The following is a 23,937-nucleotide window of genomic DNA, read 5'->3' as shown; positions in this document are numbered from 1 at the left end:
AAAACTCAATTACGAGTACTGGGGGCAACCATTGGGGTCATTTTTACGCACTTTGAAAAAAAACTTTTTTTATTTAAAAGCTTGGTCTGTCAAGTCAGACTGCCGGGAAACACGATAATAGACATAATTTCAAGTATTTTCAATCACTTCACCCAAAATTCAAGAATTTTCCTGACCATGAAAACATTAAAATTCAAGCATCTTCAAGGATTTTAAGCACCTGTACGAACCCTACGTGAAACATTGTCTGGTGTGCTGCAGGAAATTGCCCAATTTTATTTTTGCAACAAAGCATGCCATTGACATCGGTAGGGCTGCAACAATAAGTCTAACGTTGTCGACAAAATCAAAAATAGAAATGGTTAACAAATAATTCATTTTTTGACTATTGTCACCAGACATGTCCTTCCAACAAGAGTAAGTGATATACATGATTATAATTTCTGCTGAGAGTCGCTCTTGCGCAATAGCGGTAACATACAAAAATGATGGCACCATATCGTCGAAAATTTTGGGAGCATTGTAGCCTGGATACAGCGAATAATAAGACGACTTGCAAAGTTTGCAAAGCAGACCTTTTGTATCATGGCAGTACCTCAGTGATGCAGGAACATATGAGAACATATCCGACAGTTAACCGAAACAGAGTCTGACTCGCCTCAGTAAGATTCAAGTAACATTCCAGCCAATACGGTTTTGATGACATACAGTACATTGTGCGTGTTATTTGCGTATATTTCACGATTAAAGAGAGCTTGAGCATTATCAATTACCTGTGTTACCCCCTTAGCCAGTAATATAATATCAATTTAGGCAACATGATAATTTAAGATTTGTGTTTCTTTTTAAACCATGGATGGTGAGCCTCTGGATTTTTGGATGAAAAACTGTGTGCCTTGGCTCAGGAAAGTTTGAGAAATACTGCTCTAAACAAACAAATCCCAGTAGTGCACACTAAAATGGAAACTACAATAGATCTTGTCTCAATTCACTAAAAAATGTTCCCATGATATCGGCTTAATGACGCTGCAGCCAGAAATAAGTTTCACTGAGAAGAAAAAAAATCACTGGTAAAGGGTTGTTCTCGGCTCGAAATAGGAATGTTTTTTAAACAGTGTGCTGTAAAAACGTGTCTGGTGTGCTGCAAAAAATGCCCTATTCAACTTGATCTATGACATTACTCACAATTGTGCTCTTGTCAAATATCGGGGCAGTATTTGACTCATGTGGAAATTAAATGTAAAATTTGTTCGTATCGCATTGCTGGAAGATTGCTATTTTTAATTGCTATGTAAGTCACCGGTAACTAATTTTGTTTGGAGATTATATTGAGCCCAGCAAGCATCCAAATTTGTATTTCTTTCTTTTGTTGTTCCGTCTGAGATAATGCATGCAGTTAATGTTGAACCTAGGTCTCTACTAGGGCTGCACGATTTTGGAAAAAACCTAATTCAGTGTTCATTTTACCTCTGAAAAGTGCTCAAAAATCTATGGGTCCCAACAGAGATCTATGGGTCCCCAAAGTTTAGTGTTATCGAGGTTGAAATTGTAAATCGGTGACAAATATATAATAAAAATCTATATATTCATTCAGTTTTAATCATCAAATTATTAATTCATTTTTCTGCATCAAATTATTGTTGATAACCACAAACCTGTCTTTTTTTCATTTTCTCCTTTTATACTTCCTTTTTTTCTTAACTTCTTTATACAACATAATAATTCGTAATATAATGCATCAAAGCAAGTGAGCCATTTGAGAGACGGCTCTCTTGAATGAGTTAAGCCGAAAAAGCCGGTTCTCTAAAAAGAGACGGACTTCCTTTCACTACACAACCACACAACTCGAGATCGGCGTGCAGACGAAAACTCGAACCGCGAGACCAAAACCACATCTGCCGGATCTGCCTGACGAAAAGTTTGGAGTGCGGTAAATCTTTGTTTAAAAAAAAAATGCAATCGGGTAATAATGACAATTTTCTGTCAAAAAAGTTGCGTCCCGGGGATGCACGTTGATTTGAGACTACGCGTCCCCAGCAAAAATGATGCGTCTAGGAGGCAGGGACGCGGGCAAACGAGAACACTGCTAATTGCCATTTTTCAGACTAGTTTTGCAATTTCAATACAATTTTCAATTTTAAGAGAAAAGGGCATTTTCTGTGCTATTTTCCTGGCCCATGATAAATGTCCATAATTGATAATCCTTGCAATGATACACATTTCTTAGGGCCCTGTTTAGGTATAACAAGCAACCCTTAGGGGACGATGACGCTTCATGGACCAAGCTGTACAAACTAATACCTGTTGCTGTTAATCACGAGGGAAGAAGAAATACAATGGCAAAGCGAAGCCACCAGCAAGCTGTGTCATTTTTAAGCAGACTTAATGAGAAAAATGGCAATAATTTCAGGCCTTTACAAGCACTTCACCGAAAATTCAAGCACTTTATAAACCTTGAAAACACAACATTAAAATTCAAGCATTTTCAGGGATTTCAAGCACCCATACAAACCCTGGACTTGAACATAATAGTCATCTCAGTGAAAAAGATGGTTAGATTTCTGGAAGGATTCAGCACATATTTCCGCAGTTGGCAGAAATAAGGCAACACTAGCGTTGTTTCTGCTACTGCTAGCCGCAATTGCTGGCATAATTTGTTGCACTTTTTGTCTTAAGGGTCTTATTTCTTCTCCCATATCTAATGTTTAGCCGTGTATTTTTTATTTAAAAAAGAAAAGAGAAGAAGACCTATTTAGAAAGCATAGTTGGTTTAAATTGTTTCTTTTGGTGGTTTAATTTAGTGGGTTCTCAATCAGATTTTTATGTTTTTGTCACGACCAGAACGGAATCAGGACCCAGATGCGTAACGTTAACCACAAGTTTATTGAAAGAAAGAGGAAAGGCAGCGCCCGCGATCCGGTGCTCGCTGGACGCGGGAAGCAAGGCGCTCACAGAATCAGATCGTGTTCCGAATGGTCGATAGCCGGGACAGGAGAGCAAAAACGTGGTTGGGATCAAAAACGGTTTGTAAGCAGGGACGGGAGAGCAAACGTGGTCGGGGTCAAAAAAACAGGTCGTAGCCGGGGACAAACGGGGAAATCAGGAACGGACGGGTGCAAAAACCGGTGCAAAAAGCGGGACCGACGGGAGTCAGAGTCAAAGTGCTTGCCTTGTAGAAACAGAGCTTCGCTGACGGACTGACAACAGGCGAGTGAAAGGGCTGAGCTTAAAAAGGACGGGGAACCAATCAGGTAGCCCGCAGCGGCTGGCGCCAAACGAGCGGGCACAGGTGAAACTAATCAGTCATCATGACAGTTTTGATGTATTCATGTGGGAAAAAATGAACAATAAGACAATTAACTATGAGTTCATTAAGAGTTCAACCCTAAAACTAACCTTTTTATAGTACAGTGGAACCTCGGTTTTCGAACGCCTCTCAGTTCGAACAATTCGGTTCACGACCAAAAATTTCGAGAAATTCTTGCTTTGCTTTTGTTTCAAAAAATCGGAGTTCGAACGCCAGTACGCTAGGGGCGATGCTGAGCGGCGTACGGGTGTAGATTGCCCCCACCCCTCGTGAAGAATTGTTGTCACGTGACCGCGCACTTCTTTTTGCTTTCGTTTTTAATATCGGTGAACAGAGTGTTTTAACCCCTAATTATGCCTCGGAAGAAGGTCGGTGCAAGCAGCAAAGTTGCTACAGGTGAAAAAAGAAGAGTAGTGCGTACAACTATTGCATTTAAGAAAGAAATAATAGCAAAATATGAAGGTGTGCGAGTGTCTGATCTTGCCTGCGCCTTCTGCTGACCACCACAAAGGTAAGAAATCTTATTCATAATTCTTTTCTTTATCCTTTAACCGCTCACCACTTTTTGTGGAGACCCGGGTGCTAAATGACGTGTAAACGGCCTGATTTTTTTAGTTGTACACCTTCATGTTAGCGTAATCTTTCGTACGGAAGATTACGCTAACGCGAACGTGCGATTAGCCTGGGTTAGCTTCATGTTTACGTTCATGGTAAACATTCAGGGTGTTGGAACGGATTAAAACGATTTTACATTACTTTTAATGGGGGAAACGATTTTCGGTGATCGAACAAATCGGTTTTCGAACAGGGTTCTGGAACGGATTATGGTCGAGAACTGAGGTTCCACTGTACTGTACTTAATATTTGCAATGATTCATACACTTTGACATGGATGTATGTACTTGTGCTAAAATTGGCAACTTGTAACCTTTAAGCAATGGTCATATCAAATTCTAAAAAAACATGGTGGATGAAAAGGGTGGGTATTAACACTGATACAGTATCTCTCAGACAATACCACCAGGCCCCAAACAATCCAAACTAGCACTTCACACCCACTCACTCACACACTTACAACTTTACGCCTGTCTGTATGGATTTAAGGGGTCGTCGGCATGGCGATGACTTCCTGATCCTAATCATTTTATGGAAGACATAAACCTTAGGGGGGCTGCAGATGCATAGACTTCAAGACTCTCTTAATTTGTGCTTTTCTTTTTTAATTATCTGGTTCTCATTGTCAATGACAAAATCTAATAAAGACGTATAGAATACCCCGCCCGTCCCCTCCAAAGGGTAGTGTCAGGGCAGGGGGAGTAGTGGTCCGAAGGATGAACAGGTTTCCACGGCAACAGCATTCATGGACACCAAGCATAAATCCCCGTGGAGACAAGAGATTACCGCAGAAAAAATAAAGATTATTGAGCAGGCGTACAAGTGACAAAAGAGATTATAGTCATGCCTAAACCTCCGCTTCAGACCCGAGCAGATTTACAGCCAGCTGATGGGACACGCCGGAACCCACAGGAAGTTCCTTTCCCTGCTTTTTTATTGTCCCCGACTAAGGTCCGTCACCACTCAAATACACAACTGCAGGAAACACAACCAGGGAGCATCATTTTCATCACAAAAACCTTATCAATCTACTTTACAATTTGTAATACAGTAGAACCTCGGTTTTCGAACGCCTCTCAGTTCGAACAAATCGGAGTCCGACCAAAAATTTCGAGAAATTCTTGCTTCGCTGTTCGGTCAAAAAAAATCGGAGTTCGAAAGCCGGGGTGGATGTTTCACATCACATTTTTTTACTCCTTTTAATTTTCTCAGGTGCAATTGCACCTCCAATACACTAAGGGACATCCGAGATTAAACAAATGTGTAGCAAATGGGCCGAGTTACAGAATTTCACCACACCGATGAAGCTGCAGCCACCAGAGTCATCATGACTTTAATGACATTGTCATGAACCACTTCCGAAAAGTGCTAAAAAGAAGGCAGAAGCAAGTGTCATTGGATAGATATTTTAAGAGAAGAGAACAGCCTGTAGCCAGTCATCCGTAGCAAAGAGATTTGAACGTGTGAGCGCCCCTCAGACCGAAGTTTTTATGGAAGGGGACTCTCCTTCCAAACAATAATTTTCCCTCCTCCTCCATCCCTCTCACCGTCCATCTGCGCCTTCTGCTGACCACCACAAAGGTAAAAAATCCTATTCATAATTCATTTCTTTATCCTTTTTTTATTTTTACACGTTCATGTTAGCGTAATCTTTCGTATGGAAGATTACGCTAACGTGAACGTACGATTAGCCTGGGTTACATTTATGTTACTTGTGTCTTAAAGGTAAACAAAGGTAAACATTCAGGGTGTTGTAACGGATTAAAACGATTTACATTATTTGTAATGGGAGAAATGATTTCTGTGTTCGAACAAATCGCTTTTCGAACAGGGTTCTGGAACGGATTATGGTCGAGAACCGAGGTTCCACTGTACTATAAAATGTACTTTCACGCTATCAAAATTTCATGAACAAAAAGCTTCTCAACCTTTTTTAAATCAAGCCACACTTTTTCATTGAATAAATGTCAAGACAGGCATTTTCTAGTACTACTCTTAATTTTTGCACAACCTTTCCACAAAGTATTTTGCTTTTGGGGGTTGGCTTAGCAGCAAGTCATGTCAAGTCACATTTTTGTATAGCCTTTAATCACAAACATGTCTCAAAGGACTGCACAGACCACAATACATCATCACCTGATCTTAAACAAACATGCGGGAAAGGAAAAACTCAAAACCTTAGCATGAGGCAAAAGAAACCTTGAGACGAGGCCTCACAAGTGGTAATCCCCCTTCCAGGATGACCAGGGTGCAATAGATTTAGAATTAGGTAAGGCCAGCAAAAAAATTATGTCAGCTCCCTCTAGGTGAGCTTCATATTATGTCAACTAAATAAACATTTATCTTAATGCACGTTAATATGATAGGTCAAGTATGTATGCAAATTCAAAAAAATATAGATGTTTTTTTTCTCGAATACATCTGTTTTTTTAACCACTAATGGGGACTAGGTAATACACAATGTCCCTTTAAAGCTTAATATTTCGTAGAATTATTACAATTTTTCGACTTACAACTATTTTTTTTAAATGCAAGTCAAATTTATAATTCAAGACTGTATGCATGTTCAAATTTTTATTTTTTTACCACTAATGTGCGCTAAATAATACACAATGTCCCTTTCAAACAGCCAAAAAATATGACATTAATTATGATTAATAATAATTTATATATATATATATATATATATATATATATAGATATAGATATATTTATATATATCTATATATATATGTTAACCTTTTTGAGGAGGAAGTACAAAAATTATACCAATAAAAATACTGTCAGATCCCGAACAGACGGCGGACCCAGACGCGTAACGTTTTCACACAAGCTTTATTTTACGGGAAGAGGGGCGGTCATGCGCGGTAACACAAACGCCAGCGATTCGGCAATCACTGGGCAGAAGAGATCGAAACCGGTCAGGATAGATGGGATCAATATTAGATAGAGGATACACAAGCAGATACCGGACAGGACGGGACAGACGGGATTGATACTTGATACTGGATACACGAGCAAGATACCGGACAGGACGGTACAGACGGGGTCGATACAACAGCAAGATACTGGACAGTACTGGAAAGACGAGATCGATACCAGATACACGAGCAAGATACCGGAGAGGACCGATACCGGATACTGGAGCAAGATACGGGATACTGGATACACGAGCAAGATACCGGACAGGGGAGGACAGACTGAATCGATACTGGGTACTGGATACACGAGCAAGATGCCAAACAGGGCAAGGCAGACGGAATCGATACCGGATTCACGAGCAAGATACCGGACAGAACTGGACAGGCGGGATCGATACCGAATACTAGAGACTGGAGCAAGATAACGGACAGGACAAGACAGACAGGATCGATACCGGATACTGGAGACTGGAGCAAGATACTGGACAGGACGAGACAGGTGCGATCTATACCGGATACTGGGCAACTGTGACAAATACAGTAATAAATAATACTTAATACTTACAAAATTGCCTTTATGGCAGGTAAGTTTAAACATATCTTCAAACAAATGTATCCATCAAAATGATAACCAGACCGGGTGGACACATTTGTTGGCCCGGAGAGGGATGGCTGCCACCCGGCTGTACTTGCTCAAGACACACCACAGGAAATCGTCCCTCCATCTTAATGCTCAGTCTATTTGTTCGTCAAAACATTCCTTCTGAACATTAGTTCAAAAGATCAGACATCAATGTGGATTCACATCAATGCTTAATCATCTTAATCCCCAAACAAAAGGATCAAAAAGAAGCTTTTGGGTTCATTGGTAAGAATTGAATATACGGCTGTAACGATTAGTCGAGATAGTCGACTAAGATATCCATAAAGGGATTCATTATCGACTGTTGTCACCAGACATGCTTTACCAAAGGAGAGACATAATCAATAGTGTCCCTGTCTAGAGCAGTAACATAAACATACAGAAATGGCGCCGTCAACATCAACTCCACGTACCGAAACGTCTCCAGTTTGAAAGCATTTTAGCCTGGATGTGGTCAATAAAAGGATTACTTGCAAAGTGTGCAAAGCAGACATTGCGTATCATGGCAGTAGCTCAGTAACGAGGGAACATTTAAAACATGTAGGAAAGTTATAAAAAACGGAGTCTGACTCGCCTCTGTAAGATTCAAGTTCTGGTAATATTATTTACAGGGATTAAAAATGTTCACTTCATTTTAATTTACGATTTTTTGCCTATCCCTAAAAATGGGAGGTTTATTTATGGATTTATGTCTCTATTAATCGAGCATTGCGCCTAATTGGTTTTACATTTCTATTATATTGTTGTACAAATACACAGTATTTGTTACTATGTAGTACGCCACCGGGCACAGTGTGTCCACTCACCACATATGTGTCCATAATTATCCTGACCCTTTCTGGTTGGTACATTTTGTTAGTGTATTTGCACCTACTTGTATTTTGTAAGTTACCTTGTTCCTTGCATTTCCACTACCACGCCACGTTTGCTTTCATTTGTTCCCGATTTCTTGTTTAGATATTTTGTTAGTAGTTTAATCCCACCTATGTTAGTTTTTTATTTTGTTTCCTGCACTTTCTATTTCCGGTTTTTGTCATTGTTTCTGGTTTGGACTTTTTCAGGTTTGAATTTGGTTGGGCGTCTCATTTGTTTTGTCCCCCCCTTGTTCGTTTACTACCTTATTCCTGATTTTGTTAATAAATACCACCCTTATTTTGAGCATCCCAAGATCTTACCTCTACCTAACAGTCTGTTCAATCGAATATGTATTTTTCACTGTACCAATTTTTCTTCTGTTTATTATAATTTTTCCACATAAATAAATCAACTATGTGCTAGATTAATAATTATCCTATTATTTCACTAACCCTTTCAATAGTCGGTGATGAGTCGTCTAATAAAATAGTAGTTAGTTGAAGTTAAAGGTAAGATCTTATTTTAAGGTTGGGTCAGGCCTAAAGTATCAGTCATTATGCTTGTGCTCGGACCAGGCTTCTTTCCACCAGTCATTGTTCTTTATTTCTTTGTGGACAATACGCACATTGGATTTCGTCCCACCTCTCGCACAGCCCGCCTCCACGCGCTCAGCGAAAATCACCCTGAGTGCTGCTCCCGAGTCCTCCCAAATAAAACAGTGTTCTCGTTTGCCCGCGTCCCTGCGTCCTAGACGCATTATTTTTGCTGGGGACGCATCGTGTCGAATCAACGTGCGTCCCCGGGACGCAACTTTTTTGACACGAAATTGTCATTATCATTTTTAACAAAGATTTACCGCACTTCAAACTTTTAGTGAGGCAGATCCGCCATTGTTGCTTTGGTCTCGCGGTTCGAGTTTTCGTCTGCACGGCGATCTCCAGTTCGAGTTGTCTAGTGAAAGTCCGTTACTTTTTAGAGAACCGGCTTTTTCGGCTCATCTCATTAAAGAGAGCCGGCTCTCAAACGGCTCACTTGCTTAGATGCATTATATTACGAATGTTTATGTTGTTAAGAAAAAAAGGAAGTATAAAAGGAGAAAATGAAAAAAGACAGGTTTGTGGCGATCCCTTTTAATCAGTATATTACCAACAATAATTTAAATGAATTCATAATTTGAATAAGAAAATGTATTATTCTACTTGATTATATTTGCATGTATTTTTTCCTTCTACAGTGAACGTCCAAGCGACTTCATTTTTGAACTTTTTTTATAATAAACCTCATTCATGTCGAGCAACTCAGTGTCTCACGACAAAATGTTCATTAACAATATATATATATATATATATATATATATATATATATATATATATAAGGAAACACATGTACAATATAACATGTTAAACTACATAAATAAACATGTTTGAAAAAAAAAATGTTTTTTGTATTTTGTAAGGGAAAATACGACAGTTTGTAAGGGCATGGAGCACACTAAATTTTGGGGAGCCATAGATCTCTGTTGGGACCCATAAATTTGTGAGCATGCGAGTCCCCGGGACCCATCACTTTTCAGAGGTAAAATGAACACTGAAAATATGCTTCGGGCTCGGTCCCTCAAATCAAGTTTATTGATCGGGCAGCTTCGGGCTATAATAACCGTAGGCCCTGGTCGGTTAGGCTGGATTTTTAGAGCCTGATCTTAACCCTACTTGCATACCTAAAGGAAACAAAAATCTATAAAAGGAAAAATCTATAAGCTTTAGGAACCAAAAAGCGGTGTTAACTTGCAACTATGTCCTACGTTGGCCTCAACTCATGTTCACCAAAAGCTCTGGTTGGCTGCGTGAGTGCGAATAATGGCTGGGCTCATATGTGCTATTGTTGCCTGCTAAACTCTCCCATTCAGCAATTAGTGAGGTGAGGCGCGAACATCGCCTGTGAGAACGTGCGAGCATGCTAGATGGGCGTAACCCGGGAATGGGGGAGCCGGAATGAGTTCACGGTGCTTGCCTGAGGGACTGGAGGACAAACATTAGCGGCTAGGAATGCTCGTGATGAGACAACAAACAGCTGAGTATTGGGTGTGGTGTCACTATGGAGATCTACATCCCATAGAAGGTGGTGGCAACAGGTGCCAAACACAGACTTGGCTGAAGAACAAAGAAAGGGAGTAAATTACAGGTTTACATAAGATGATCCTGACAACAGAAACTCTCAAAAAGTCTTCTACTAAAACGACTTTTCTAGATGCAAGCAAGGAGCTATGAGTTTAGAACGTGGACCTTCAGTGAGCTCAGATTTGCTAAATGTCTCATTTGTGCCACTGTGCCTTATTCCCTAAAATGCATGTACAGTGGTACCTCGCTAGTTCGCGGTTCCACTTTCGCGGGTCTAAAAAATATACCTTACCTTCTCAATAAAAGCATTTACTGTATTGACTTGACGCCGTTGAGCGCGAGCTTATGTCAACTGAGGACACGATGTGGACACTCTTATTGTGAAAAGGAGGGGGAGGCCCTGACACAATGCTTAGTCGTGGTGAGTTACCGCTTCGCTCACCCCCCCTTTAACTCCTCCCACCTCACCCCCTTCTTATGCGGCGCTCAGTTTATCGAGGAGGAACTCGGCGACGCGACGTAAGTATATTCTCTTCTGTCACATTTCATCTCAAGTTTGACTTTATTATACCAAAAGCGAGCGGTTGTTTGTACTACCTAAACACAGCTAATTGTGAGTGGTTTCGTGTATTTGTTGTAAAAGCCGTTCGATACCGCTACCTAAAGTATGTTATTGTCAGAGGGTAGCTCTTTCACTTTCATTAAAATGAACACAGACCATTTTTTTTAACTGTTGTTTCCCAAAACGCTTCACAAACACTCATCAAATATCACATTTTCATTGTTTTTATTTTCAATATGTAACCGGTAGTGTTAACAAGCGAAATAAACTGCGATGGCTGCATGTGGTTGAGAGCGGTTAATACAATCATTCTGAATGGTTCGTAGTGGTTTCGCCGCAGTCCTATTGCGTGTAAATGTTTTGGTACATTCAGTTCCAGTGTGAAGAGTTCTGGATGAGTCACCCAATAACTCCTTGCCATCATGCCAGCGATCACTTCGGTTTAATGGCGGGGGGTATACTGTATACCTATATACGTTTTTTTAAGCATTTTTCAAGGGGCGCCGCTACTATGAGGATTTTCAGTTTTCGCAGCTGGTCTCGGTCCCCATTAACCGCGATAACCAAAGGATCACTGTACTGTAAAGCTGTTTACTTTTCACTACTTCACGGATTATTATCATCGTGTTCTGCGTTCTGATTGGCTAAACAGTCCAATATGGCTCTTTCAACATTTTGGGTTACTGACCGCAAAGTAAATGCAGTTTTCTGTTACGTCCACATGGTGGCGACAAAGTATCACGTGACGTGTATCGTGTCCTTAATACAGAGGTGCAACCGAGTGGTAAGATTATTCTTAAAATTAGAATTTGACAGTACAGATGTTATTTGTAAAAAAATACAAATTCAAAATTCAAAAAGTTACATTTCTTTTAATTGTTAAACAAATACTTGAGCCTGAAAACGAGCAAACACGTTAGACAATGTATAATAAAGTAATAGAGTATTTAATAAAAATAAAAATAAAAAATGGGGTTTTACTTTGCTGGTCATGATTAACGCTGCACCTTTTGGGAATGCAACCCCCGTGAAAAACTTGTGATTACTGTACTTGTTTCCCACCAAAATTGAAAAAAAAAAAAAAAAATTAAAAAACAAAAGAAAAAAATAAAGATGTCATCTATTTTAAACATAAGAACAAACATTTATTTCAAAAGAAGTAATTTTTTCCAGGAAAAATGCTATTTAAATAGTCCAGGCATCAATAACTGTTTTAAAGTGATTTCTAAAGCCGAAAGTGAAAGAAAAAAAACAAAAAAGGGTTTAAAAGAAATATAAATACGAGGATATTATATTACAAAAGCCACTCCCCTTTTATACAAATTATAAAATAACGTTAATTAAGTGCTTGCAAAGTGATTCTATTTTTAATAAAGTGAATCAAATTCCGATCATTCCAACATATATCTATCTTCGGTACGAACAAAATCACCTTACACTAAAGTTATATACGAATAGTCACAAATATGTAGCAAGTAGTACTAGAAATAGATACATTTACTTTTGATAAGATACCTATACCAACATATCACACTCACTGTCCAGACCAGAACACGAGGAGGACCCAGATGCGTAACGTTTACTCACCTGTTTATTGAGATATAGAGGAAAAACAAGCGCCGGCGATCCGGTGTTCGCTGGACGAGGGAAGCAAGCCGTGCTCACGGGATCGGAGCATGTTCGGAATGCGCAAGTGGATCTTCCGGAGCGAAAGATAGTAGCGTGGTCAAACGGGAAAAAAAACGTGACGATAGCCGAAGCGGGGGATCAGAGCGTGGTCAGTAGTCAAAAATGGGTCGTTAGCCAGGACGGGAGATCAGAACATGGTCGTCGGTCAGAAACAGGTCATAGCCGGAGACTAACAGGGAATCAGGAACAGATGAGAGGGATATTGGTGAAAAACGGGAGGCAGAGTCAGCAAAATGCTTGCCTTGTGTAAACAGAGGTTCGCTGACAGACTGACAAAGGTTGAGTGAAAGTACTGAGCTTAAATAAAAGAAAGTGCATCACCCCGAGGAAACCCACTCCGGTTGGGCAGTATCTCAAATAGCACAACCCAAAATGTATATTTTCTACACAATTCTGTCAAAGTAAAGAATCAAAATAGAGATCAAATTCCCATGAATGGCACATCCTCAACTGATGTATCCTTTTCTAGTGTCACTCCCAATCAAGTGGCCTTTAAAACCATGGCAAGCAGGGTTGCGTCTCAAAAAGACCTCTGTTCAGCCCCTCACTGTGAGAATGTGACCCAATGCTGATTAAACTGTTTTTAACCATGTTTGGACTCCTGCCAAGCCACAGGCCCACTCTCACTTCCTTTTTTCTTGTATTCCATCGCTCCTTTCAATCGGACACTTGCTGGAATAAGTCAGTTTGCAGTGTTCTAAAGTAGGTTCTTGATGGTCTTAATAGAGCGATTCAACCGGCAAACAATGAAGCCCAAATAAACCTCATGGTTCCTAAAAAAGACAAAGCCTCTCAAAAGGCTACGGTGAACACTACCCAACTCTTTGATACGCTCCGTTTTTGCCCAATCCCTTCCCACGAGTTCTTTATCTCTCATTCACCTTTACGCCTCCACTGTCCAGGAACGAGATGAACATTGCATTACTGGGTCTTTTCATCCGCGTCTCTCTGATGTTTGTCTCTATTCCTTTGATTCCCGCTGTGCCCACCGGTCCATAATGCTTTGTGAGGCCGCCGAACGGTCACTGCCTGCCCACTGCTGAACTGAACAACTTGTTCATTTCACCATAGACAAACATGTTTACATCACAAAATGACTTTGAAACGTTTGTGATAACCGAGGAACAACCTTTTTAATGGCAGAATTCAAGCACTTTTAAGGGACTTTCAGAGACTTTTTTTTAATTCTCCACAGGGTTGGGTAGTTACTTTAACTGGATTACTTTCAATGACTTTTGGATTACTCCAATACCAAATATGCTAATAAAAGACAAAAGAAACTAAATAAAAATAAAATGACTAAATTTTGTGCAGGCTTGGGGAGTAACGGAATACATGGAACGGCAAAAATGATGTTGGCAAGCTGTTTGGATTTATTTTCATTTTGTTTCTGTCGCATTTTATGTTCGTTTTGCCGGAGATCAAAGAGATCAAAGCCAGGTGAGAAAGCTTACCACGTGTTGTGAGTCATCATTTTATTCATATTTAGATTATTTTGTCTTTTATTAGCATATTTGGTATTGGAGTAATCCAAAAGTAATTGAAAGTAATCCAGTTAAAGTAACCCAACCCAACCCTGATTCTCCAATACCATCAAAAGAAGAAATCTTGTATGAATCGTAGATTTTGTAGATCCACAAATATACCTGCAATTTAAATATGCAATTTTTGTAATTCTTGGGTCTGCATTTACCAAGATAAAGGTCCCCAGTTCGAGACCGGGTGGGAACATATATGACGGGTGGGCGCACACCAGGCTGTACTTGCCCAAGACACACCACAGGAAATGGTGCTTCTACGACCCTAGTGGTTAAGGGAACCAACCAACTAATTGTAATTTTTGTGGGGGATCAGAACAGTATGTGTGTAAATATTTTTGAGGCAAATCTCTCACCATATAAGTGTTGGGTATAATGGCAGTAATATGTATCTTACATTTACAGTTGCAGGAAGTTATACCCATTACAAACATATATCTAATTTTTGTTTGTACCAAAAATAGATATATGTTTGAATGATCAGAATTTAATTCTCTCTTTTACAAATAGTCACTTTCAGGGTTGGGTAGGGTTACTTTAACTGGATTACTTTCAATTACTTTTGGATTACTCCAATACCAAATATGCTAATAAAAGACAAAATAAACTAAATATGAATACAATTATGACTCATAACACGTGGTAAGCTTTCTCTCTTGGCTTTGATCTATTTGATCTCCGGCAAAACGAACATAAAATGCGACAGAAACAAAATGAAAATAAATCCAAACAGCTTGCCAACATCATTTTTGCCGTTCCATGTATTCCATTGCTCCCTAAGCCTGCAGAAAATTTAGTAATTTTATTCATATTTAGTTTCTTTTGTCTTTTATTAGCATATTTGGTATTGGGGCAATCCAAAGGTAATTGAAAGTAATCCAGTTAAAGTAACCCTATCCAACCCTGGTCACTTTGCAAGCACTTAATTAACGTTATTCAGAATTTATAGAAAAAGGGAGTCGCTTTTGTAATGTAATATCCTCGTATTTATATTTCTTTAAAACCCTTTTTTATATTTCTTTTAAACCCAACTGGGAAACGCTACCTTAATATTTCGCATGGCCCGTGATAACTTTCTATAATTGATATGTAATCCGTGCACTACTACACATTTCATAATGCCCTGTTTAGATGTAACATTGCACCTCTTGGGCACGCCCCGTAGGAGGCGATGACGCTATACCAGCTCAGTAGCCTAGATGGTAAGGCGCCCGCTTTGAGACTGGGAGGTCGGTGGTTCGCGCCCCGGCCGAGTCATTCCTAAGACTTAAAAAGTGGTCGGCGGCGCCCTCTGTTGGCTGCGGCTGCATCGGCTCGCTACAACGGGTCAGGTGCAATCGACATTTCGTTCTGTGAACATTGTTACACAGAATGACAATACAAGGAAATTATTATTATTATTATTCATAGAACAATGCCATACAAACTCAATAAGCTGCCGTAAATCACAAGTGGAGAAATGCAGTTGCAAAGCGAGGCCACCAGAGAGCAGTGTTGACGTCATATATAAGCAGATTTTTTGTGAAACATTGCAGCAATTTCAAGCACTTATTCCAAAATGCAAGCACTTTTCAATCCTTGAAAAACACTTAAATTGCTCACAAAATGACAGGTCATGAAAATTACTCCAAGCTTTGGTGGGCTTCCAGCACTAGTTGATGTATTCTGGTTAAATTCACAGGCTCAGGGAAGAAACACAAACATACGCACAAGGGCAACCCAGAAGGGATGTTCCCATAGCCTTATCGGAATGGTTAGACAATATATGTATTTCTCTCGTAAGTCAAGTTTATTTGTATAGACCTTAATCACAAGGAGTTTACAAAAGGCTGCACAGACCACAGACTATTGCAAACTACAGACTATTATTACACCATTCCCTGATTTCTACCACTCTATCCTTCCAAATCACTCAACCTTGTTTTCCCTTTCTACAGCCCATTGCACTTTCTGCTCATTACAATCTTTGTGGTCCCGGTGTCTTCTAAACTCATAGTGGTCCTGAGACATGCTATTACCAAACACACAAAACAGATCGTGTGTACTGTTTCAGGATAGCACCAACACCGTATTTAGATGTAGTACTGTTTGTGAAAAAAATGTCACTTTTTTCAAGCACAAGATCCTTTTCATGAGTAGAGGAATCTCTTGACTGAACAACCAATTAAGGCCTCTCATTAGAGAGCTGGACAGAGCTACCACTGTTCTGTGCACATGGTGCAGACAGTTATAGATGACTATACACAACGACACACAAGCTCACACATGCAAGTGAAAGCACTGAGGGTGAAGCTCTGAGATAAGATGCATTTTGTGTTTTTTCACTGACCATCACTCATGTAAACAGTTGGAATGGAAATAGATAGATAGATAGATAGATAGATACTTTATCCATCCCCGAAGGGAAATTCACTTTTCCAGCAGCATCCCTAAGCTGAGAACAATCGAAAATAACTGAGAACAATCGAAAATAACACGGGAGCTGCTGGAGTGGCTGCCATTCGTGACGGCGCCGGAGAAACGATTCAATTTGAATCATGTACAAACAAACAAACAATTGAATCATGTACAAGAAACGATTCAATCTGAATCATGTACAAACAAACAAACAATTGAATCATGTACAACAAACAAACAAAATATTTATGTTTCAATAAATGGTCAAACTAACGTATTTTCCGCACTATAAGGCGCACCGGGTTATAGGGCACACCCCCAAAAAATAGTTTTTGGTCCTATATTTTCCATACATAAGGCGCACCGGATTATAAGGCGCTACAATGGGAACGTCGACAAAAAAGTCAGATAGTTCAGTCAACCTTATTACCCCCTTAACATTCCGGAAGCTTGCAAAGAAGCAAATACGTGTCGTAGACACGTGCGGATGCGGTGTCCGTACGATGTCACCAAACAAACATTTCTTAGTTTTATTTTTTGCTGGCAACTGTGTGGACAGCAAAGTAAGAATTTTATTGTGCAGGGAAACGGGGTTCTTTACTGTGCATATGACAATAAACACTTTGAATTGAATTTAGTTTAAAAATTGACTCATCGCAGAAAGATCAAGATCGTTCTAAAACAAGATACCGGGAAAATATAAAGCCGCATAGCTCACCTAAGTTCTCTTGCAGCCTTCACGTTCATTAATGATACGTAACCATGGTCTTCTTACAACCGTGAGTGTAGTAAATCCAGGGGAGTAAAATATTTACAAATACAGAATATTAAAAAATATTTTCTATATGCCGTAGTGCAACCCAACCAACGTGTTATTCACTTTCATCTTTTTCGGCCAATTGCAGGCTTTGTTTCGCCCCTTTAGCCTATGCCAGCCTGTAAATGATAAAAAGGATCCGCCCCCTTTACCTCCGAATAACTTTAGCCAATAGTAACTGATTCAAATGATGATTGACACATTGGTTAGGAAATGAAACGCCGGTATATAAATCCCAGCATACACCGCGGACTACTTCACCTTCGGGGGAAAATCTAGTCGGCGGCTGCTTGCCTTAGTCGCAAGACTTTGCGACTTAATATTGATCCATATATAAGGCGCACTGTATTATAAGGCCCATGGTCAGCTTTTGAAAAAAATAAAGACTTTTAGGTGCGCCTTATAGTGCGGAAAATACGGTACTTAGAGCATTTCATGTTTCGAAAACAACAGTCAGGATACATTCATGGTGGTCTAAAATTGATTTGTACCGCTAGTCCAAACTGATACACTACTGAAATGATTGAAAAAAAACCTTTGTATGGCGTTCCTTTATAACATGTCGGATCATTATCGACAAATACAAATATCTATCTAGTTTTTGTTCAGTTACTTAGCAACCAACAATGTGTCATCATCATAATACCTTGAGGAGGGCACCATTTAAAGGGAACCTGTGTGATATGTGCTACAAAAGCACAATGAAGAATGCAAACTATAGAAACTAAATGTGACCAAACCGCACCACTTGTTTCTCTCTTTTTTCCTACAGCCTCCCGCGATTTTGGATTTAGGGGTTGCCTGTTGCAGCAAGATGGCAGACAATCATGTCAGCTCCCTCTTGGTGGGCCGCATGTATATAACAATTGCAAGTTTCTCAACATATGAATATTTTAAAAATGAATGTTTATGAGATAGGTTGTGTAACTTAGTGTATTATCTAAATCAAGTTTCTTTTTAAAAAAAATAAAGGGTTGTTTTACCACTTTGGAGGCTCTAAATAATAAAAATAAACTGTCCCTATAAAGCAGATCAAAGCAGTACAGTGAATTGTCTTGATGCAATCCATCGTTGTCATGACACGTGATTTTTTTTTTCTGTTTACATTTACAAAGAGCAAGCTAGGTAATTCTAGACTACATTTCCCAGATACCTTTGCGAGCAAACACGTTATTCAGGACGAATAACCGTTTAAACAGACCAACAACTACTACACAAACGGAAAGACACGCATACAACAAAATAACAATAACGTGAGTTTTAAACACAAAAGCACTTAGAACGTCAAGCTATTTGCTGCTGGCCCTAAGAGCGGGACGTATGAATTATCCCTTGAGAGAGACTAGGATAGCGGGGAGTCATGAAGGCGGATGTAAGAGGACGGGCCCGACAAATTCGAATGTATAAAGGACAACAAACATAAAAATATAAAATGTGTCATTTAAACGTGAACATCCCGGCGACATGACCACAAAGCGTTCCTTTCGATGCTACTAAAGCGCATGCGCGACATCCTGCGTGGGACTAGTCGTTTAGGTAATCACAAAAAGGGCATAAAGCACTACAAAACAAGTCAATTATAAAACATTCTAATCATTTTTATGCATGCAGCGCACATAAAAGGTAGTTTAAACACCAGAGAGAATTCATTGAGTCGACGGTGACTCATCACGTGATTTAACTGAGAGTCAAAACCCATACCTTTTGAAAGATTACAATCCCAGACAAAATATAGGTAGATCTTTCAAAGTGGAGCTGGTTTATCGACGAATTCCCCGCTCAAGAATTAAATCCTGAATCGCGATCCTCCTTCACACTGATATCTTCCGTGGACGAGTCCACACTGCAAATCTGACTCGAAAACTCAAAGGAAAGGCGTGTCAATCATCCTCAAGTCCCGCCCTATACAGTAATATAATGACCCGTTTCACTTTGTCATTGGTCTAGAGGGATTACAGTATTGTGTTTTGCGCTGTGATTGGTCAATCGCAATGGAGGGAGCATAGAACTCGGGTGAGGACTCTGAGGTATAATGTTTTAACTCCCTCTATCGGAGATGCGCACTCACTGCATCCTGTTGACGAGTGCACAATGGTCTTCGAGATGTCTCTGTATTTAAATTTTCTGGACTGATTAATTGCTTTACGACTGGGTATCACTGCTACAATGTTTACACAAGACGAATGCTTCAGTCTGACTTTGTGTTGTTCGTTGAAATAGTAACATAGTAATGGCAAATTGGATTTTGTCTTTTTAAATTAAAACCAAGCTTGATTTGGGATGACACTATATTATAAAGACATGGTATCCTTACAAAATAAACTTTAGATATTATAATGAAAGCATTTTTTTTAATTTTAAAAAAGGAAACAACCAAATATTTGCACACAATGTATTCAGTATACTGAAGCAGAAGTTTCTAACTGCTTATCCTTATCCCCATGTTCAGAATCAAAACCAGAAAATAAAACCTTAGACCGCAAAAAAGAAAATGAGAAGAAGAAAGAAATACATTTCAGACTTGCAATTATACTGCCAGTGACTCCTATAATATATAATACCCAAAGAAACTAATGATTAATTAATCTTTTCGGCATATTTATCAAAAATACGTATATATCGATCCATTATCTTCACCGCTTATTCTCAGTAGTAGAGGCCATCCCAGAAATCTTCAAGCAGTGGGCACAGGGAGACCCTGAACTGGTTGCCAGCCAGTCACAGGGCACGTTGAGTATATCTATTTTTTTCCATTTCTATACATTACTTTTAAGGGTTATATTTTAGATCATTCCATAAAGTAATTCATTTTTGGGTGGCAAAATACCTTTTCAATGTTGTACAGGAATATTGGACATTAACATGTGGATTCCCTTTAGATGATGAGTCTCTTCTCTGTCTAGGAAAAAAAGGTTCAATATATGTTGGGAGTTGCTGCTTACTAATAATGGAGGTTTAGGTTTAACTCTGTCTTTAAGTTTTAACATCTCTTTTCTTTTCTTTTCTTTTCTTCCTCATGCCATGAGGCTCTTTAACTCCACCCGGCAGAGTAAAGGCCCACATTAAACCACACCACCTACATTGGATCTTACTGCATTATGTGTTCTGTGTAGCACTATTTAGTTAATCTATATAACATGCTAAAGTGGGCATTTGCACGTCACACTGGGTATTTGTATATTGTTTTCTTTTGGCTTTTTCATTGTATTGTTCTCAGCTCAGGGATGCTGCTGGAAATGTGAATTTCCCTTAGGGGATGAATAAAGTATCTATCTATCTATCTATCTATCTATCTATCTATCTATCTATCTATCTATCTATCTATCTATCTATCTATCTATCTATCTATCTATCTATCTAACATGTTTGATTTCAAAGGTAGTTTGTTTGTACAGTATGTTCTTTTCTCAATTGATTGTTAAATAACCGTCATGTCCAGGTCGATACAATCAGTTGAATTTTTTCACGTAAACTGCTTTTCAATTTGTACTTCACTTTATTTTGCTTTCTCATTTCACTTATTATTATTCTGCTTGTAGGGAGCATGAAAACACATGGACCATCATAATACAAAGGAAATAAAAGTGTGTACTTGTCCGAAATCGGAGCCTTCGCTCTGAAAATGCTGGTCTACTAGTGATCCCAAGAGCCAAAAAGAAAACTGCAGGTTCGAGAGCGTTTTCCTATCAGGCCTTGGTGCTGTGGTATGCTTTGCCCCTGAGATTCGATCTGCAAACTCAGTAGAACTGTTTAAATCTAGGCTTAAAACACACTTCTATTCTATAGCTTATGAATGAACTATATTTCATGTTGACAATATCTGTGCATTATTTGTTATGGCAACATTCGTTGCAGCCTGGTCTTCCTGGAAGGGGGATTACCTCATGTTTGGTCCCTTTCTCAAGGTTTCTTCATTTTTCTCATGTTTTTGAGTTTTTCCTTGCCCTTGTGTAGTCTGTAGTTTGCAGTAGTATGTGGTCTGTGCAGCCCTTTGAGACTCATTGTGATAAAGGGCATCACAAACAAACATCACTTGACTTGACTGAGATTTTTGAGTTTTTCCCTGCCCTCATGTAGGTTTTAGACCAGGGGATGGTGTAACAATAGTCTGTATTTTGCAATCGTCTTTGGTCTGTGCAGCCCTTTGTGACTCCTTGTGATTAAGGGCTATGCAAATAAACATAACTTGACTTGACTGAGGTTTTTGAGTTTTTCCTTGCCCTCATGTACGTCTTAGATCAGGGGATTGTGTAACAATAGTCTGTAGTTTGCAATCGTCTGTGGTCTGTGCAGCCCTTTGTGACTCCTTGTGATTAAGGGCTATGCAAATAAACATGACTTGACCACTTTGGAGAGTAACTGATTTTATCAACTCTACTACTCGAGATAGTTCTGTGACACTTAAGGTGGTACAACACAGCAAGCAACACCATGCAAATTTATACATTGACAGGTTAGCATCCACTTGAGATTGGGTCAACAACAGCCACCCAAAAAGTCCTTTTAAATGGGCTTTTCACAAAATATCACAAAAACAAACATCAAACCCATCCAACGCTGTCAACAAATACAGTCACTGTGCTTCCTTTCTCACGAACACACACTCGTACCTCACATGTACCCACATCCAGATTACAGGAGCTCACGTAATTGGCTTATAGTGAATGGCACGTTTACATCCATAAAATAGGGAGAACACATTTGCAAAATGTTAACTTTAATATATATATATCATTAAAGTGTTTGCAAGTAGGCCCAAGGCACAGTCATTCTCAATATTCAAAATAAAGAACAACCAAAAATGAGAATTTTGACGGGTACTCACCATTATTTTTCAAGCAGGATGCGTCCAGTGACCGTGCACATGCAAATATAAGGGATATAGAAAGAACCGTCAATCAGACATAAGCACATTTATACAGTATTAAAAATTATATAAATATATATCCAGGATGCCACAGTAAGCAACGATATAGTTGAGGGTTAGTAGTTATGTTGTGTGTCAGGTCCGAGGTGTTGGGAAAGGAGTTTGGGTTAGATTTATTCAGTTCTGAAGTATGCTAAGAAAACACTACTCGCATCATATTTCAAAACTAGCTAAAGTGAGCCATAAATATATTTAAATCCTATAATCCCACCCTATTTGGGTAATTTCTATTCTACAAAACATACCTGCTTCTCAGAAGTCCTACATAGCAAGAATAGTTCCCACACAGAGATTAAGACACTGCACCTAATAAGCCTGACTTGATCTGAAGGCCGTCCAACCTCCTCCTCTCCTCCTCCTCGACTGGCCCTAGAACAACAACCTAGCGGAGTCTGTAACCCTTTGGTAAAACTAGCAGATTTGATCTGAAATTGATACCCAAACTATGTCCTGGATGAGCCAAAGAAGCTCCCTCCAGTCATGCAGGCACCAGATCACCACAGCTCATTTTTACTTGCAGAGGAAGGGAGGATTAACTACGAGTTCTGCGGAGGGGAATTACCCCAGACGCTGCCATCTGGACAGCCAAGCATCAGCCGTGCTCACCCTCCATCTCTGGAGGGACAGGCCTTCGCTGCTTTGAGGAATTTTGTTCCTTTTGGAAGGATTTTAAAGGCCGTAAATGTGACGGGAAGCAGAATGGAGTGGCTGGAGATGGATGAGGCCAGGATGCTACTGAGACATGCTGGTGCCGAGAGCTGCCGGCCGGCATGAAAGGGGCTGTTCAGTGAAGAATTTACTCATTTTAAATTCCCGATAAGAGGAAGCTTGGTAGACAGAGAATGATTCTTCAAAATAAAAGATACTTCATGCTGTTCAATGCCTCTTGCAAGTGAACGCTCAAAATAAACATCAAACTAACAGCAATGTATGTTGTCGAGTTCCGGGTTACAGGGAAGTGACTATTTTTGTTACCTTCGATCAAAAGAAATAAAACTAGTGACGAGTCATAAGGTCAGAAACCTTTTTCAAAGAGTCTATAATGTCACGACCAGACCGGAATCAGGACCCAAATGCTCATGCAATCGGATCGTGATCCGAATACGGAAGTGGATTGATAGCTGGAACAGGAGAGCTAAAACGTGGTCGGGATCAAAAACGGGTCGTAAACCGGGACGGGAGAGCAAACGTGGTCGGGATCAAAAACAGGTCGGAGCCGGACGGGGAGATCAGAACGGACGGGTGGAAAAATGGATGGAGAAACGGGTGAAAAAACGGGTCGAAAAACAGGTGCAAAAACGGGTGCAAAAACAGGTGCAAAAACGGGTGCAAAAACGGGTGGGAAAGGCGGGAGTCAGGGTCTAAATGCTTGCCTTGTAACATCAGGGGTTCGCTGACGGACTGACAACCGGAGAGTGACAGGACTGGGCTTAAAAAAGGACAGGGAACCAATCAGGTAGCCAGCAGCGGCTGGCGCCAAGGTGATACTAATCGGTAATCATGACATATAAAGGTAAAAACTTTAAAGCAATTTCCAATATATATGAAT

At 39.7% G+C, this 23,937-nt stretch overlaps 1 protein-coding gene across 10 annotated transcripts in view; it reads right to left on the bottom strand.

Annotated features, from left to right (window-relative positions):
* Positions 1 to 19,329, bottom strand: part of epb41l2 (erythrocyte membrane protein band 4.1-like 2) — a 92,794-nt gene extending 73,465 nt beyond the window's left edge. For all 10 annotated transcript variants that reach the window (XM_088324828.1, XM_088324817.1, XM_088324816.1 and 7 more), the window contains exon 1: positions 19,163 to 19,329. The gene's annotated coding sequence lies outside the window, so the exon portion shown is untranslated. The remainder of the gene's footprint in view (positions 1 to 19,162) is intronic.
* Positions 19,330 to 23,937: the final 4,608 nt, after the last annotated feature.

This window comes from Urocampus carinirostris, chromosome 20 (genome assembly GCF_059441175.1).
Source record: "Urocampus carinirostris isolate Australia breed hairy pipefish chromosome 20, RoL_Ucar_1.0, whole genome shotgun sequence".
In the NCBI taxonomy this organism is placed as follows: Eukaryota; Metazoa; Chordata; class Actinopteri; order Syngnathiformes; family Syngnathidae; genus Urocampus; species Urocampus carinirostris.
Note: the sequence above shows the minus strand (reverse complement) of the source record. Positions and strands in the feature narration are given on the sequence as shown.